A 17,784-nucleotide genomic window follows, 5' to 3' on the forward strand; every position below is an offset into this window, starting at 1 on the left:
CAAAAGTTCAGATCCTTATTTGTATTATGCAACCAAGTAGGTCTGGAAACAGGACTGCAAATATCATTGAAAGAGGTTTCCTTTAAGCCTACAGGTAGCGCGAGTTGGATTTTTTTTGTCAAAACAATTTTTCATCAGAAAATGCTGTTTCAATTTTTTTTAAAAAAAATCATGCCTATTTAGATTAAATTTCCTGTGGAAATGTTAGTAAGTGAAAAAAATCATTATTTAAAATTTTGCTTCAGAAAAGAATTGAATTATTTTTCAAAATGAATTTTTTGTTTAGATTTTTTCCCATTCATTTATATTGTTTAATTACATGTCTGTAGAAGTAGTAAATACTATTATATATGTAATATTATGTCAGGTCAGGGCATAATGTGACATGACAAGATGTCATTGTGACACAATAGAATAGCTGAAATATTCTATTTTTTATTTTATTTTTCTTTAAAAATTAAGCTTAGCTGCTACTTACTACAGGAGACATTTTGATCTACAAAATAAGATATGATATATCCATCAAAGATGTGATGTATCCTAAGTAGCAGCTGCCCTTAATGTTTTTTTAATAAAATAAAATATATTTTGACTATTGTAATTGTATTGAATTGACATTGAATTAACATCAAAATAATAAAAAAATGTAAAAAGAAAACCTCCATAAAATAAAATAAATTTCAAAACAAAAAATGTATTTTGAAACAAAATTTCGAAATTTTTCTTAAGCAAAATGTTCAAAATGATTTTTTTCCTGGAATTTTCATTCGATGGGAAAATTTGGAAATATTTTGTTTTTGTTCTGATATTAAACGATAACAAATTTCAAAATGTCAACATTTTCTGTGAAACAGAAATTCCAGGTTTCAACCATGTTTAACTGCAGATACTTTCTGCTTGTATTTAGGCTGAAATGATTTGAGCATGACTTTGCTCATGGAATGGAAAACAGCATTGACTAAGGGTTGGAATGGAGAACTGAAAACTGGCATCTCTTCACAGCTTTGTTACCATGGGTAAGTCACTTCACTTCTCTATATGTCAATTTCTCAATTGGCACAATGAGAATAATACCTCTTCTTGTAAATATGCTTTGAAACACTGGGACAAAATGTGCATTATATCTGCACAGTAATTATAACAATGTTGATACTTTTGGTCCTGACCAGAATCAGAAAGTGCATGTGAAAATGAATAATAATGAAAAAGAAAACTTAATTTAAGTTTTTCAGGCTTTGGAGTTTTCAGTGGAAGTTTGGCAGAAGTTCTTAGTTTATCCAATCTGGTTTTCGAACTCTTGAATAGATTCTTTACTGGTATAACATCTAAGGAACAGATCAGCCTTTCTGTACCATTGCAATATATTAAAGATACCACAAAGTTTGGATCCAAAATTCCTAAAATTCTGGGGTGATAAGATCCAGGATATTGGTTCAAGTCCATCTCTGTTCTCACTGTAAAGAGGACTAGATCCTGAGCTGGTATAAATAGATGCATCTGCATTGACTCAAAGACCACTCTCATGACATCCCAGTAAAAGTCTGCTTAAATGACTTGGCTTTATAGAAACAAAATAACATCAAGAGCAAAACTGGAAACGGCTGCAGAGGAAATTAGGCAAACAAAGAGGCAGAAGAAAGTGTTCTTTACCAGTTGTTGAAATACAAGTTATTATCCTGTTTTCTCAAAATAAATATTGCACAAGTATTACTGTTTGGTTGTTAATTGATTGATTGCCTTAATCCATGGCACACAAATAAAAGTGCTGCACAATCCTCTTCACACACAACAGGGATTAAGTTAAAAACCAGTGTTGAACGTTACCCTGATTGTAGCTAACCAACAGCTTTACCTAGGTGTGCTATTATCCATGTTGGAATTAGGCTACCTGGCATATAGGAGGTGTGAACAGATTAAGCATCCACCTTCCCTACCCAGCTTGATTCATGACATCATCTCCTGAGGCAGATTGGTGAGTTATTAATTCCTTCCTTACTAATCATCCGCCATCCTGATCACCTCTGTGCTTTATAGAGGGAGGCCAAAGAGTCATTTGACAAAAGAAGCAATTTGTGTGCAGTGTTAATTGTACTTGGAGCTGGATTGTGGCAATGGGTAGTGACACATCCCCTTAAACACAGGTGTATGTGCTCAGACCGGGCAAGCTACTGGCACATTTCCAGCTTGTTATTCAGCTCTAAACCATATCCTCACTCCCACCTCCAGCTGATGCTCATGCCTAGTCTCTTGGCATCATACACACTCACCCATCTGGTTGGCTGGCACGTAGTCAGAAATTGATCAGACCCTTTCACTAAATTCCATGTGCCAGGCAGCTATGAGTTGCAGATGAGCAGCTTGCATCCCACTTCAGTTCTTTCATCCCGTCTGCAGGAAGTCCCTCCTCTGGGACAATACTGCCACATGTCTGTTTATACGGGTCACACTTGTTGTCAGTTGCAGATATGACCTAAATAAAAGGGAGGAACAAGTATAACATGGTAGCATTACTTGGCTTTGCATTGCTTCATGGTCACCCTACGCAGAAGATTCCAGAGGGAGAGGGGGCTTCTTTTAGCATAAATGTCCTGTGATGTTTTCTTTTTCCTGTGAGTTTGGAGGATGAAGATAAGAAGGCCATCAAATTTGAATGTTATGCTAATAAGAACATCTGTGTACTTAAATCAGCACTGAGCAGCTGGTACATTTAAAACCGCCCCCAGCATGTCTAAATACTCTGTAAATACAGAGTCAATATCTCCTGAGATCAATTTATCATTAATAAGTTATAAAAACAGGATTTGATGCATGCTGAAATAAAATTAGTGTGGGGGAGGGGGGGAAACAAACAAAAACCAGCCTGTTCTTAGTGACATGCTTCTTATGTGACCAAACTAGTCAGGGAAAGCAGTTATTATAGCTAAGACGTATTAGGCTATTCTCCAAGTCCTAGCTTGAAATACATTTCCCAGTATATTTTCTCCCAAGATGGGCACATAAGGTCCTGACTGTAATTTATGTAACAACAATTTTCATGATTAAAAAATGCGTATTTAAGACAGTCACTGACATGTTTCAATGAGGAGTGAACCAGAGACTTCAGTAAGCATCTATTTCAATTTTTAGGGGCTATTATCATTCCGCTTAGAAATTATTGTTCGTGACCACAGAGAATAAATTAAAATGGAGTCATAATGAACCTAGAATGTGCAGTCCATCCTGTCACACACAGATGTAGACGTCAGAGGGAAAATAGGCAAAGCTTTTAATAGAGAGCATAAAATGTTCTGATCTGCTTTTAACTCTCCCACAGTGCTGCTGTGATCATGGCAACCTGACCATCTCAATCCGAATTACAAAGTACCCTGCAAATGAAGGACCAAAGTTTTAGGTCATGATTTCCCAAAACAGACACATCAAGTTAAGCTCTGGAGCCTACTGATTTGAATTAGCACCAAGCCTCCTGCTGCTTCCATTAACTTTACTGGGAGCGGCTGAGTGCTCAGCATTTTGGAATTATTGAGATACCTAAATATGAACACTTATAGTCCTACTTCAAGCAACCATTTTGGAAACGTCTTGGCCATTTTATATCCTATATGCCACATGGCATCAGGATTTGCTGTTTGGCTTTAGCAGCTTACATACCTTAGGACTGACAGAGGGCACACCTACAGAATGATTGCACCGTCATGGCTCTTGGTGTGTGCCAGAAGTCCTTATGCTGGACCAAATACAATCCTAATGTAACTCCATAGGCTTCAGTAGGGTTTCATCAGGGATGATTTTGGCCTGTTATATCAGAGCTTGCTGTCATGGCTTAGGTTTGCACATCATGCGATGCACATGAGATCAGCACCAGAAGTGGCCAAGAAAAAACATTTTTGTTCAAATAAATGCAGTGGTAGAATTGAACACATGTTCACAAAATTTAACATGATGCCTCCACCAAATGCTTTTCATTATTGGATCAATTGTATCTATTGCTATGCACTCCCATAAGGGGCACAAACGATTATGCTACTGGAGGAGAAGACATGCATGAGGGAAGACCAAGTTCTGCTCTTATTTATACCGTCCTGTGATTCATAGCTGACTTGTTATCCAGCAGAAATGGCCCATCAGGCCAAAGGCCCCTTTACTCCCATGTTCCTTGCTAGTATTCAGGGGCAATATGTGCATACTGGGACCACTCCAGTCCTTCCCAAGCTGACTTTGGGAAGGGTTGTTGGGGGCACACAGTGAGCCTATTGATCTCCTGAGCCTTGTTGAGGTGCTCACAGTGAGTCCATTAATATTCTTAGCCTCGCATTCCCAGGGCTTCAGTAGCTGGTACAGAACTTCTGCAAGGGAGACATAGATACAGGCTCCCATGGAGGCTCACCGCTAATGCGGGAGCTTCCTGCCTGGTTTTGGGAGTCCTTAGGAACTGTTCTGCAGGATCCAGCTATTCTGTGTCCCCTACTGCAGTGTTTTGCAAAGTGCGGGTCGCGACATGTCAGCCACTGGGTCGCTCCGGTCAGCACTGCTGACCGGGAAGTTAAAAGTCCCTTCGGCAGTGCTGTCCAGCTACCTCTTCTGACACCGCACTGTGCCCTGGAAGTGGCCAGCAGCAGGTCCGGCTTCTAGGCAGGGGGGCCATTGTGCTCCGCACGCTGCCCCGCCCCGACCACTGTCTCAGCACTGGCCGGGAACTGTCCATTGTGAGCTGGGGGGAGGGAAGGTGGTGCCTGCGGGCGAGAGATGCGCAGAGCCACTTGCGCACTTCTGCCTAGGAGCCGGACCTGCTGCTGGCTGCTTCCAGGGCACAGCGCAGTGCACGGTGCCAGGACAGGCAGGAAGCCTACCTCAGCACCCCCTGTGTGCCACTGACTGGGAGCTGCCTGAGGTAACCCCGTACCCCAATCTCTTGCCCCAGCCCTGAGCCCCCCCAAACCTGGAGCCCCTTCCTGCACCCCAAGCCCCTCATCCCTAGTCCCACCCCAGAACCTGCACACCTCCAGCCCAGAGCCCTGCCTCCCCACACCCTGACCCCCTGCCCCAGCCATGAGCCCCCCCAAACCTGGAGCCCCCTCCTCCACCCCAAACCCCTCCTTCCCAGCACACCCCAGAGCCCTGATCCCCTCCTGCACTCCAAACCCCTGCCCCAGGCCTGAGCCCCCGCCAAACCCAGAGCCCTCCTGCACCCCAAACCCTTCATCCCCAGCCCCACCCCAGAGCCTGCACCCCCAGCCCAGAGCCATGACCCCCTACAGCACCCCACCCCTCTGCCCCAGCCCTGAGCCCCCTCCCACACCTTGAACCCCTCATTCCCGGCCCCACCCCACAGCCCTCACCCCCATACTCTAACCCTCTGGCCCAGCCCTGAGCCCCTTCCACATCCCAAATTCCTCATCCCCAGCTCTACTGGGTCAGGGGCATCAACAATTTTCTTCAAATGGGTCCCCAGAAAAAAAGTTTGAAAACCACTGCCCTATTGTCCTGGCCTGACTGTCTTCAGAATTCACTGTCGAGCTCCCCTCTGTGGCAGAAAGGGAGCTGCAAGCCCCTTGGGATTTAGCTCTTTAAGTATATATAAATTCCTTCTCTCACATGTCTAAATAAATCCATCTGTTTATCTTAGGGCTGCATATTACACTAAATACACTGTGAGAACGGCATGGCTCAAAGAATCTGGTGAGTGGCTGCAACTTATTTTGTCCATTTCTGCATTCTACCCACACCAAAATAATAAATAAAAAGATAGATACTATGCTAAAATAAATAGCTTTTTCTCTTTTGAGCTCAGACAATCTGGTTTGAGCTGGCATCAGGCATTTTTCTTGTCTTCAACCATTAGGTTCCCAGAGTCCATAAATTGGTGCTTTCTTTATCAAACATACTTTCTGCGTCTCACCAACTCAAGAAAACTGTATATTTCAGGATCAGTAGCCAAGCTGAGCCAGTAGCATTATGATCGATGCTACGTACATGGGTAAAATTAACATACTCTTCTATACATTTGTTCCTTCTCCTTCCTCTCTCACTGACATTCTTTTATCTCACTCCAGTAATTGCTGGCAAGAATCACAAATAGATGTGTAAACCTTATCATCTGGGTTACACTTGCATCATCCCTCTCCATCTTCATAGGTCAAATCTCGAGAGGAGATGAACACTTAACACTGCCATTGGCTTGTAGGTCCTCATCACCTCGTAGGATTTGGTCTCCTGAGACTTCTGTGGTAAGAGAGTTGTAGGATTCTTAGAACTGGACGGAGACAACTATATTTTACAGCTTTGAGTTTTATTTTGTTTTTAAACTACGTGTGGATGGTTTTCATATATAAAAGACACATATATATCATGATTTCTCATTTTCTCCAGTTCCTCCGATTTTGGAACACAAGAACTGATGTATCAGAACAGACCGGTGGCCCATATAATCTGGCATTCTGTGTCCTACTGTGGCCTGTGTAAGAAATTTCAGAGTGAGACCTAGGTCACTTGTGCTGTCCTTTACCATGATATTTCATTTCCACTCATTTTCTGGTGAATTTGCATGCCTAGTGACCCTCAACATATCTTCTGGAGGCACAACATCATTAGGCAGGCAGTATCAAATGGTTGTGCAATTTGTATGATTTACTACTATTCAAACTCACTTAAATTGCCAGAAGTATGTGAAAATCTGAGTGAGACTCTCCACAAGTGATGAGAGAAGCAGGCTCAGGTAGAGTAATTTTCTTTGTGCCTCTGTTAAGATTGGAGTAATTTTCCAAAGAGTGCTGTCCTGTCAGTTGGCATGGCTGGGGAAATGAGCTACATGTTAAGAAGTTTGTTTGGTTGGTTATCTCTTCCCAGGGGCCTAGTTTGGATTATGATTAATTGAAGTTTCTAGACTAATTTGTTGCCTAATATCCTTGTGTAAAATGTAAATGCTGCATTCTACTTAACATGGGGGAAAGGGGAGGGAGGTCAACTTTTTGTAAGCACGAAAATATATTAAATATGCTAATTAACACTACACAGGAGGATTGCCAGTCTTACTTTTTCCTAGCTGCTATTCTCCTCACAGGATACCTTTAGCTAATCTAGTCATTAGTAATAAAAAAGCCTACAAAGCCAGAAGCTAATTCCTACACAGAACCCCCTGTCTATGTTTAACATGATACTGATCCTAAAGTTTCCTAAACGGTACCAAGGTTTGAGCCCTGTGACTCCTACTGATGATAAAGGACTGACACATGGCTGAATTGCTGTACATGCTGCTTTGAAAATGGAACAGAATAAAGGGCTGGTTTGAAAAAACATATGCCAGGCACAGTATATAGAGTAGGTAAATGTAGGCAAGATGCTGTGATTCTGTCTTCTATGTACTGTCCTCCCTTTCTCTGGCAACAAGAGTTCTTTGTTTGCTGGTTTCCATCATCCAAAATAAAAGTCATTTGGATTGAAATTACATGCTTTCCTCTGTGCGCATGAAACATGTTATAAATGTGTCCTGGGAAAATATCTAGGATTGGCACTCCTATTCCAAATGCTGTCCCTGTGATTAAACGTTCACTGTTCTGAGACCCCTACTAAGGGCCAATAATGTAACTTAGCACTCCAATAGCACTTTGCTTCCTCCTGCTTGAGAAATATTAATTTGTTAACCATGCCCCTGAGAGGGGAAAAGGGATGTGTTGTCCCCATTTTGCAGCTTGAGTTAGCTTTAAATGTATAAAATGCACCCAGTGCAACATCTCCATATGCATGGACAATGTGGAAAACAACAATGTGACATTTAAAAACAAAATAACCTTCCCCATAAGATAACACACAAACACACACATCCCTTCTCCCCTGCTTGACAAAGATCAGATAAAAGAGATGGGCTTTGCACTGTGCCCTAAAGATCAACGGACTGCGGCTGAGTCTTTGTGGGGCCCGAAATAAATCTCAGAGTCAAAGTAGGGTGACCAGATGTCCCGATTTTATAGGGACAGTCCCGATATTTGGGGCAGTGTCTTATATAGAAGCCTATTACCCCCCACCCCATGTCCCGATTTTTCACAGTTGCTGTCTGGTCACCCTAAGACAAAGGGCCTCCACTGAGAATGCCTAGCCCTAAATGAACTTTAGAGACTGTTAGCTCAAGCACATCAGCTGATCTCAGCTGTCATAGTATTACGTGGAGAGAGAGGTGGCCAAGACAAGCTGTATAGGGCTTTATGGAACAACAGCCTGGAGTAAACCCTGAAGGGAACAGAGTCAGTGCAATTGGAGAACTTCGCAGCACGCAGATCTCACAAAGGAACAAATTCCAAATGTGAAAGCAAGGGCTGCAATAAATAACCTGACTGGGTGAAAAAGAGAAAAAGGAACTTCTGGGTCCCTGGGCATTCAGGAGTAGTTAGAGATCCAGACACACTTCAAAAACTGCAGACCTCTTGGACAAAGGGTGACTAATACAGGAACCAGCCCTGCTATGTCCTCAGGATTCTCCACCCCTGCCAGATGGGGAAACTGAGATGGAGAGATTAAGTGACTTGCTCAAGGACACAAAGGGAGTCACTGTCAGAGCCAGGAATACTGGGTTGCTGGTCCTTTGCGCAGACCAATAGTCCACCACACCTTTTACCTTGGCTAGTAGTGGATGAACTACTAGAGATCTGGAGGTTTGATTTTTAAATACACTCTCACATCGAACTGCTTAACTATGCTGGCCAAGCCTATTAGGTCAGCAAAGCTGAGCTGGACGTTTGTGTAAGATCAAGCTTTTTTCAGATGTTTCCAGTATTCCCTGCTTCTGGTCAGCCTAACAATAGTGTAAGATAAGATTCTCATTAGATATTGTAGTAATTTCATTCAGTCATAGCTGGAGCAAGGCAGGGCAGAGCCACAGAGAAATGTAAAACGATTGAAGTTAAGCATACCTTTGGTGTGAATAGCTGAAAAGGTTGGTTTGCGTTCAGTTCTAGTTTGGGCTGATGTTCAGGACTAGGTTTTATTTTACCTGATGTTGTATACCTGCCTTCATAAATGAGGTGTGTAGGGGTTCATAAAGACAGAACCGACCAGGGGCCTAAGGAACCCGAACAGAAACATGGTAACCTGCAAATGCCAATGAAACTAAGGGATAAAAAATGTTCATCACCTCATTGCAGTCTAAATAACATGCTCCTTTGACAGGGCAAGATGGCCATAACTCTATAACCAGCTTACTTAGCCGGAAGGGGAAAAGAAAACAATTTCTCTTGCTATATATATATTGATTTAATGAGCAGGTCAAGTCACCACTCGCCAAAGGATGTCAGCAAAGGTTAACAAACAAGTAACTCCAGCCAGCCATAGTTCAGTGAGAAAAGCAGCTTTTACCACATGACGCAAATCAAAACTGATGCCTAAAGGACCATCCTGAGCAATACAAAGAAATCCATCAATTGATAAACAGTACTTAATAGCTGAGCTAGACTTTGCATCCTATAGCGACTTGAGTAAGAGACAGGAAGAGCTAAAGGGTTGACACTGACTTATTTACTGAATAACTGCAATAGTATTTCTCAATGACTCCACTAGAAACTATGGAAACCAAACTACATGATAACTCAGTTTGTTATCTGGTGATAAGGTGATAAATAACTTTGATTTAGCATTGATATTTAAAAGCTATAACATCCAGTTCCAACCAGGACCAGTGGCTTGATATACTCATTGACAGACCATTCACTATTAACGGTTTCATTTTTTTCTTGTGGTTTGAAATACAGGAAGTTTTTAACAAAAACCATAGCATTGACAAAACACGCAAATCAATTAACTATGATCAAAACTAACATTATGTACAACATCAGTTCTGACACGATTGACTCCAGCCTCCATTGATCACAAAGAAATAGTTAAGGCTGAATATTTTCTCTCTTATTGCTTCGGAGCTAAAAACATTTGTATTCTCATGATAAACAGTTCACTTTTAATATGAATCTCTGACTTCAGGATTCAGCAGCACCAATTGTAATGTTTATGGACAGATTTTCAAAAGAAGTCAGCACAGTGGGTGCTTGATGGGTGCTGAGCCCTTTTGAAAATCTAGCCTGTGATTTGTAAAGGATCGAACAATTTTTATTTTATTTTTTTTAAATCTGTTTGATTTGTTTTATCGCAGTAGTATGGTTTTGCTGAAGTACTTGGAGGATTCAGCTCAAATTCCCAGGCCCGGGTCTTGCATGTGAGAACATACGGGCACGCAGAATGACATTGACTTCAATGGCGCTCCATGCAGCCATTGCTGTCCAACCAGTTGAAGAGTTAGGGCCCAAATCTCTTTCTCATGTATTTTCTCCTATGGTCTTGCCTTTACACTGTTCTTGTACCTTTTTAACTGTATCAGTTTGAAACCAGTACATCCCTCTAGAATGGATGCAGTGATACTGGTATAAGCTATACCGATATAAGGCACTTTTATATCAGCATCACCGCATTCTCACCAGGGGTTGTATAACTATTTTTGGTTAAAAAACCCCAACCAAACAAAAAAAACCCAACAGCCTTGGCTGAAATAGATAAACTGGTACCAAAACAGTCCAAAGTGTTTTCCTTGGGCAGATGCATTACATAAGGATGAGCAGAAACATTCCAGAGTTTTAAATACCTTCAGTAAAAACTACTTCCTCTACTGGTTAACCAGGTTTTTATTTCTGATTTCATAAAGCTGCTAGTTCGCAAGTTGCCTATAAAATTTTTCAGGAAAAACTGGGTGGACAAGACCCAATTTATATTAAAAAAAATAAAAATCCCTTTAAAAAAAAAGAAAATACACCTTTCAGGACTTTCTTTTTGTATAATAAAGTGAAAAACGGCAAAAGGCTATGTGAATAGAGCACTAGACTGGGTCTAAGGAGCTCTGTTTCCTATTTCCAGCTCCTTAGTGCCTCTGTTTTCCTATCTGTAAAAGGGGGAGAAAGTTACTCACCTCCTTGGTAAATGCTTTGAGATCTAGACTTGAAAAATGCTCTATAAAAGCCAGGTATTATTTATTATATTATTATTATTATTTTACAGGCCACTTTTAAAAACAATTCTGTAGATTAGGGAACTGGAAATGTCAATGCAATGCTCTCACTAGAAATCTATAGATTCAGTAGAACACAGATATGCAACATAGCTATGGCAAGGTGTGAGTGACCCGGATCAGATGCTGTAAGCCCAATAATTCCCTCGCTCTGGACTCTTCTCATTGATTTTTCCATGGAAGGGATAATTCCCACATCCCACTCTACTTCTAACTTCTATCTGAGATGGGGCTTTAATTTCCCTGCTGTATTTACTTCCAATTTTGTGTTCCAATCCAGTGTTTTTCTGATCCTGGAATCCTCTCTGTCTTGCTCATTTTGCACTCTGTCTAGTGCTCTTCCCTGCCATTTCCCCTCCTGGTCCCTGTGTCTTTTTTTTTTCTTTTTGTTTTTTTGAGCTGTTTCAGCTTATGCAACTGCCTTTTTATTACTAGCCTGCAGACAGTGAGGGGTGAGCTGCATATCTGCAGGTGCCTTAGGAATGCATATTCTGGCACTTACAGCTAGTTTTATTTTATTGGATCATTTATGTAATCTTACAAATACATTCTTGTTACAAGCTTTTGGTGTAATGATACAGCAGCGTTTTTCTTCCCATATATACAAATATATAACTTTGAAAGAAAATGGTCTGTTCGGAATTTTATCTCATGCCCTTTAATCAATGAATTTTTTGATATTCTGAAGCGGTCTGTTTAAAAAGTGCTTGGAAGGTCTGATGGCTGTCTTTATCCTAAGATTCATCTTCAAATGGCTTGGTTGCCCCTAGTGTTTTCACATAGAAATAAGTCAGAGTGATTCAGTTAATAAAAGAAATACCCTGTCTTCCTTTGCAATCTGTAAAGAGAATAGACTACGTGATTACGAGAAGCTTTCATTTGGCTCCCTTTCCTTGCATACTGGATTGACAATACTTTCATTATGACGGGCCTTTAGAAAAAAATCAGACACTATCTTCTGACTCATTCGCTCCTAGTCAGATGCTATTTCAAGTTGCATTCATTTCGGCACTAATAAAAAAAATTCACTTAAGAATTATATCCTTCTTTTTAAGTTGGAGGGGGTTTTGATTAATGTCCTGATTTTACGTGGCCTGCTTAATTATTGACTGCTAGATTGTCAGTCAGTCCTATACTGTCCTGCAGAAGAGCAGGGGGGTTTAAAGCCCTGCCCCCATTCTCTTCCTCTCCCACATCCCTGTAAGGCTCCACAGGACAGGGTGTGTACATGTCGGGAAAATTGAGAGGACAGGAAAAGAGAGACTGGGGAAAAGGTGGGTCTGTGGCTCCTTCCCCTCCTCCTGCACTGATCAGTGGAACTGGCTGGCCACAGAGAGGAGCAGACACTGCGCTCTTTCAAAGGCACAATGCCTCCTAGAACTCCACTTGGGGCAGCATAGCTCCACATTGCCCCCAACCAAGGCTTGTGCTTTATGGGCACAATCAGGCCCAGGTTGTATCGCTCATACTTCAGATATGAGCTGCAGCAGCTATTTTTACATGCATATTTTTCCAGTACATGCTTTGTCTTTATTTTACTCGTAAGTCAGCCCAACATCGCTAGGAATAAACAATCCATGGTGCTAATATGTTCTTCTCAGCAAAAAGTCATTCAGCCAAAGGAACTGTGGCTTGACTGGAACAAGGAACACCTTTTCTAACTTATGTCCTGACCCTGCACCCTGATGTTCAATGGGGTTTTTGCTGTGGACATCAATAGAAGCAGGATCTGGACCTTTGAGCATTTTCTTCCACTCAACCTTTTCTACCTAGCACTTTACACAATTATGTCCATATTGTGGGTGTTTAAATTGTTTGCCTTGGTTTCTAAGGTATGTGTGTTCCACCCTAGCAGCTATTCCTTCCTGAGGCCCCTGCTCCAATTTAAATACACAGACTGGGATTTTCAAAGTTGCCTAATTGAGTTGCCTCAATTCCCAAATCCCAGACATAATATCTGAGGGCCCCATCCTGAAAAGTGCTTTGTTCTTTTTCAGCAGTCTCATCTTCAGAAGGCACCTCAGAGTAAAAGGAAGCTGCATTCCAGTGCTTATGTGCTTTTGTATTGTATGTGTATTTTTTCTTACCAAAGTTTTCTAGATGGCCATGGGATATGGCTGGAAAGTGAGGATATTTTGGTTGTGTGTTGTTCTGGTTCCAATCTTCCTGGAGGGAGATGACGACTATGTAGGAATATGTTCCTGTATCTCTTCCGGGGCTGGTGACGTCAAAATAATGAAAAAAGCTTTACAGCGCTTGGTGACTGAATGAGAAATAGCATCAGCCTGTTTTTCAGCAAACTGTCTGTCAGGGTTCCCTCCCCACTCTGAACTCTAGGGTACAGACATGGGGACCCACATGAAAGACCCCCTGAGCTTATTTCTACCAGCTTAGGTTAAAAACTCCCCAAGGCACAAATTCTCCCTTGTACCTTGGATTAGGTAATGCTGCCACCACCAATTGATTTAGACAAACTCAGGGAAAGGACCACTTGGAGTTCCTACTCCCCCCCTGTTATCCCCCCAAGTCCCCACACCCCCTTTCCTGGGGAGGCTTGAGAATAAACAAGATGAGCACAGACCAACCTTGGGGTTTTTAGGACACAAAAAAAACCCCAATCAGATTCTAAAAGAAACAGAACTTTATTATAAAGAAAAAAGGTAAAAGAAGCACCTCTGTAAAATTAGAATAGAAGATAATCTTACAGGGCAATCAGATTCAAAAACACAGAGGATTTCCCTCTGGGCCAAACATTAAAGTTACAAAAAGAAAACCAGGAATACACCTTCCTCTCAGCACAGAGAAAAACACAAGTCAAAACAAAAATAAGCTAACGCATTCCCTTGCTAGTACTTACTAATTCTAATGGAGGTGGATTGCTTGCTTCCTTGATCTGTGTCTGGCAAGCACACAGAACAGACAGATCAAAACCTCCCACCCGACCCAGATTTGAAAGTATCTTGTCCCCTTATTGGTCCTTTTGGTCAGGTGCCAGCCAGGTTACCTGAGCTTCTTAACCCTTTACAGGTAAAAGGATTTTGTGCCTTCGGCCAGGAGGAATTTTATAGTACCGTATACAGGAAGGTTGTTACCCTTCCCTTTATATTTATGACACTGTCAATGGGCAAATGTGCACGTGCAACCCAATGGCTTTTGCACGTGCATGTGTCTAAAAGGGCACCTACAAAGCAGGTGCAAACTCCCAATGAACCTGGAAAAATGCCAGGAATATGCCCGCACCCGTACTGATATATTAAATTGAGACTAACATTTATTATCTCTCTGGCTTAGCTAAAACTGCATTATGTAATAACATTTCATGTATGCATTTACTTATTCACAAAAGATCCTATCTGACAGTCAGGGCTCAGGACAATAATTCTGCATCCCTTAAAAAAACTCAATAGACCAAAACGATCAAAAAAGGACCTCTCAACCATAACCATCTAAAATGAAATTCTTCCCATTATACAAGTAGCATTGGCCACCTCAGAGCCCCACCTCACAGATTATTTCCACTGGGAATACAGCACAGCTGTTTCTGAATTTACCCTGTATCCTTCAAATCCTCTTCTGGAATGTTTCTCACTAGCATGTGTCAGGGCGAGTCTTCCTAGGTTCCAAGTGGCAGCCTGGAAGGTAGAAACTCCTGCCTACAGGTTTTCTGATGTGCAGCTAGAATCTGGTTCATTGCTTGTATCCTAGACGGAAATGGGTAACAAGGACCAAACCTGGCAGGCCACAGGAGTTTTGCCTGAGTAAGGGCTGCAAGATCTGGCCCTAATAATGTAAAATAAACAGACAACATTATTTTAGGTTTTAAAAGGGATATTAGCAAAGAAAATCTGGTTTGGATAACCCCCACCAATTTTACTGGTAACTTTACTGCTGTCATTTTAATTGATTTTAGCAGATTTTGTCCAAATGCTTTAAACCGAAGGACTTATTTGCATGATGCCTGAGAGGAAATGTTTCTGGACTGAACTATTGACCATTTAGTTATAGTCTGCACTCCATGATTGTCAGTTTTGACTCTGAACACAAATACCAGGCGACAGTCATCGCCTGCAATTGTACGGATGAGGTCAGGGCTCGTGACAAAGAATGTGCAGAGGGAACAAAACCATTACATATGTAAATAAGAGAGAGCCACTAACCTGCTTTAATTTATCTGCTGCAGCTAAATGCAGTACAGGCTGCAAAGCAAGATAATGCTCCCTGTTCTAGTGGAGATAGTGCCGAGTAGCATCTTGTCCTTTCTTGGAGTAGAACAATGATTACGAAGAACAAAACCCCTCCTGTAATTTGTTTGAAGAATTTTTGGTAAAACCGCTTCAAAGGATGTCTCTAGAGGCAAACAAAAATGGTACTTTCCCAGCTGTGCTGCAGTTTGGGGAGATGATGACCCCCCGCCCCCGCTTCCTTATGGCCTTGTTATTTACCACTGCACAGATTGTATTTCTCACAGGTCAGTGGTGTGGGAACTGCTGTTTAGTTTGGGTATCAGAAGTGAATGTGGCTCAAGGAAAGAACAATTGCCATCTCTCTTTGTGCTAATGATACAATTACTATGAGATAGAAATAAATTAAAAAGGCTGTAACTGGAACCCGACAGATCAACATGCGGGAAGGTTTCAAGAACAGCTATGTTTACCTGTATCTCTGTATGCTTCTTGTCCTTTGAATTACTCCCTCCTCTCTAATGTTATGATCTCAGTACTCAGCAATGAGCTACTTTGGACAGGCTGATCTAAGGACAGCAACTGATGGAGGAAAGAATCATAAGAGGAAAGCGGGCAATTCCATCAGATGATCTAGTGCAGGGGGGTCCTAACTCTCTGGCCAGATCTGACAGGATTGATGTATTCATCTGACCCTTCTGTGACTTATTCAGCTTCTACAGACTGGCCTTTAAAAGAAAACCCTAATATCAAGATTTTGGAAATGGGGGCCTAGTGTTGAATTAACTAACTGCTAATTCTACTAGCTGAGGATCTGGCCCAATGGGAGCTGCTGAGAGCTCTGCAGTTTTGAAAATGAGACAACATATTTTAGGTGCCTAAGTATGGATTTAAGAGACTAACTTTAGGCATCCATTCCCCCCCCCCCCCCCCACACACACACACACGAACAAAAGAATTTGCTGAATAATGCAGAAATCAAAGTGCCTATCCAAAAGATATTCCATTTAACCCCAAATGGATTTCTGAACTCAATAATCCAGATGTTGACATTTAGATGCACCTCTTTTGTTACAAACACTTTTATTTATATATAAAAAAAACCAAACCAAAAGCAAGTGTTTTTCTGTTCCATAACAAAATTTTTTTATAGTTTTTATAGTTCCGAAACCAGAATTTTCAAAAAATACTGGAGAGAGTTTGGCACGCATCTCACAATCAAATGCTCCTGAAAACCTCAGCCCTGGCCCTTATTATACTGATGTGAACTATCCAAAACTTGACTTATTGCAGCACTGTCTTAACTTGCAAAGTAATTAAAGATAGGTAGGACAAAATGGAAAGTTAATGTCAAAACCAAGTTATGACATTTTAAAGTACATAATTTTTCCTATTATGCACACAATGTGTGTAATAGTGAGTGCAAATCAGGCAATTCTGCACACAGATGACCAAAGACACACAGTTGCATGCAGTGTAGTTGTAGCCGTCAGTCCTAGGATCTTAAAGGGAGGTAATATCTTTCAAAAGTTTGTCTCCCTTACCAAGAGAAGTTGGTCCAATAGGACAGTGGTTCTCAACCAGGGATCTGGGACCCCCTGCGGGGCCGTGAGCAGGTTTCAGGGGGGCTGCCAAACAGGGCCAGCATTAGACTCGCTGGGTCCAGGGTAGAAAGCTGAAGCCCCACTGCGTGGGGCCGAAGCCAGGGCCCTGAACCCTGCCACCCGGAGATGAAGCCAAAGCCTGAGCAATGTAGCTTCACGGGGGCCCCTGTGGCATGAGGCCCCAGGCAATTGCCTGGCATGCTACCCCCTAATGCTGGCCCTGACTTTTATATACAGAAAACCAGTTATTGTGGCACAGGTGGGTCGTGGAGTTTTTATAGCATGTTGGGAGGGCCTCAGAAAGAAAGATGTTGAGAACCCCTGCAATAGGAGATACTGCCTCACCCAAATAAACATAGGACAGAAATATCACTAGTTCTAAAAGTGCCCCACATCATTTTCCCCCAGTGATGCTGAATGCATGATGAACTTTCTTCATACCCTTGACCTTTTTGAAAATCTCCCCAATACAATCTAGTGAATGAATTGGCGGATCAAAAAGAGTATGAAGCTTTAACTTCGTATCGCTAGCCCATGGAAAATAATTAAACATACAATTGGGTCTTTTTGCACGAGTTTGGCACCTTGGTCTAATGATTAACAGGCAGGACTGGGAGTCAGAAGATTTGGGAATTAAAGCAATCTCTGCCACTTTCCATGTGAATTTGGGCAACTCCTGTCAGCAGTCTCTGCCTTAGTTTCCCTGTGCATAAAGTTGGGCTAATCATACTCACCTACCTCTGTTAGTAACAGTCAGGCTTAATTTATTAACATTTGTAAAACACTGAGATTCTCAGATTGAAGGTACAATGTAGTATCAGCAAACAGTGCATTCTCAACACATACAAACTAATATGTGTATAATAGATAAACTGCAAAATATTAAGGTATACCCATTCTAAGCACTGAATTTTATATTTGACACTGCAACATCTTGACTCAATTCTCTGATAAATTAACTAAT

General features: G+C 41.6%; 1 long non-coding RNA gene across 1 annotated transcript in view; it reads left to right on the plus strand.

Annotated features, from left to right (window-relative positions):
• Window positions 1-927: 927 nt before the first annotated feature.
• Window positions 928-17,784, plus strand: part of LOC141992758 (uncharacterized) — a 52,057-nt gene continuing 35,200 nt past the window's right edge. Inside the window, exon 1 of the long non-coding RNA XR_012640642.1 lies at window positions 928-1,016. This is a non-coding gene — a long non-coding RNA (uncharacterized LOC141992758). The remainder of the gene's footprint in view (window positions 1,017-17,784) is intronic.

Source organism: Natator depressus, chromosome 8, assembly GCF_965152275.1.
Source record: "Natator depressus isolate rNatDep1 chromosome 8, rNatDep2.hap1, whole genome shotgun sequence".
In the NCBI taxonomy this organism is placed as follows: Eukaryota; Metazoa; Chordata; order Testudines; family Cheloniidae; genus Natator; species Natator depressus.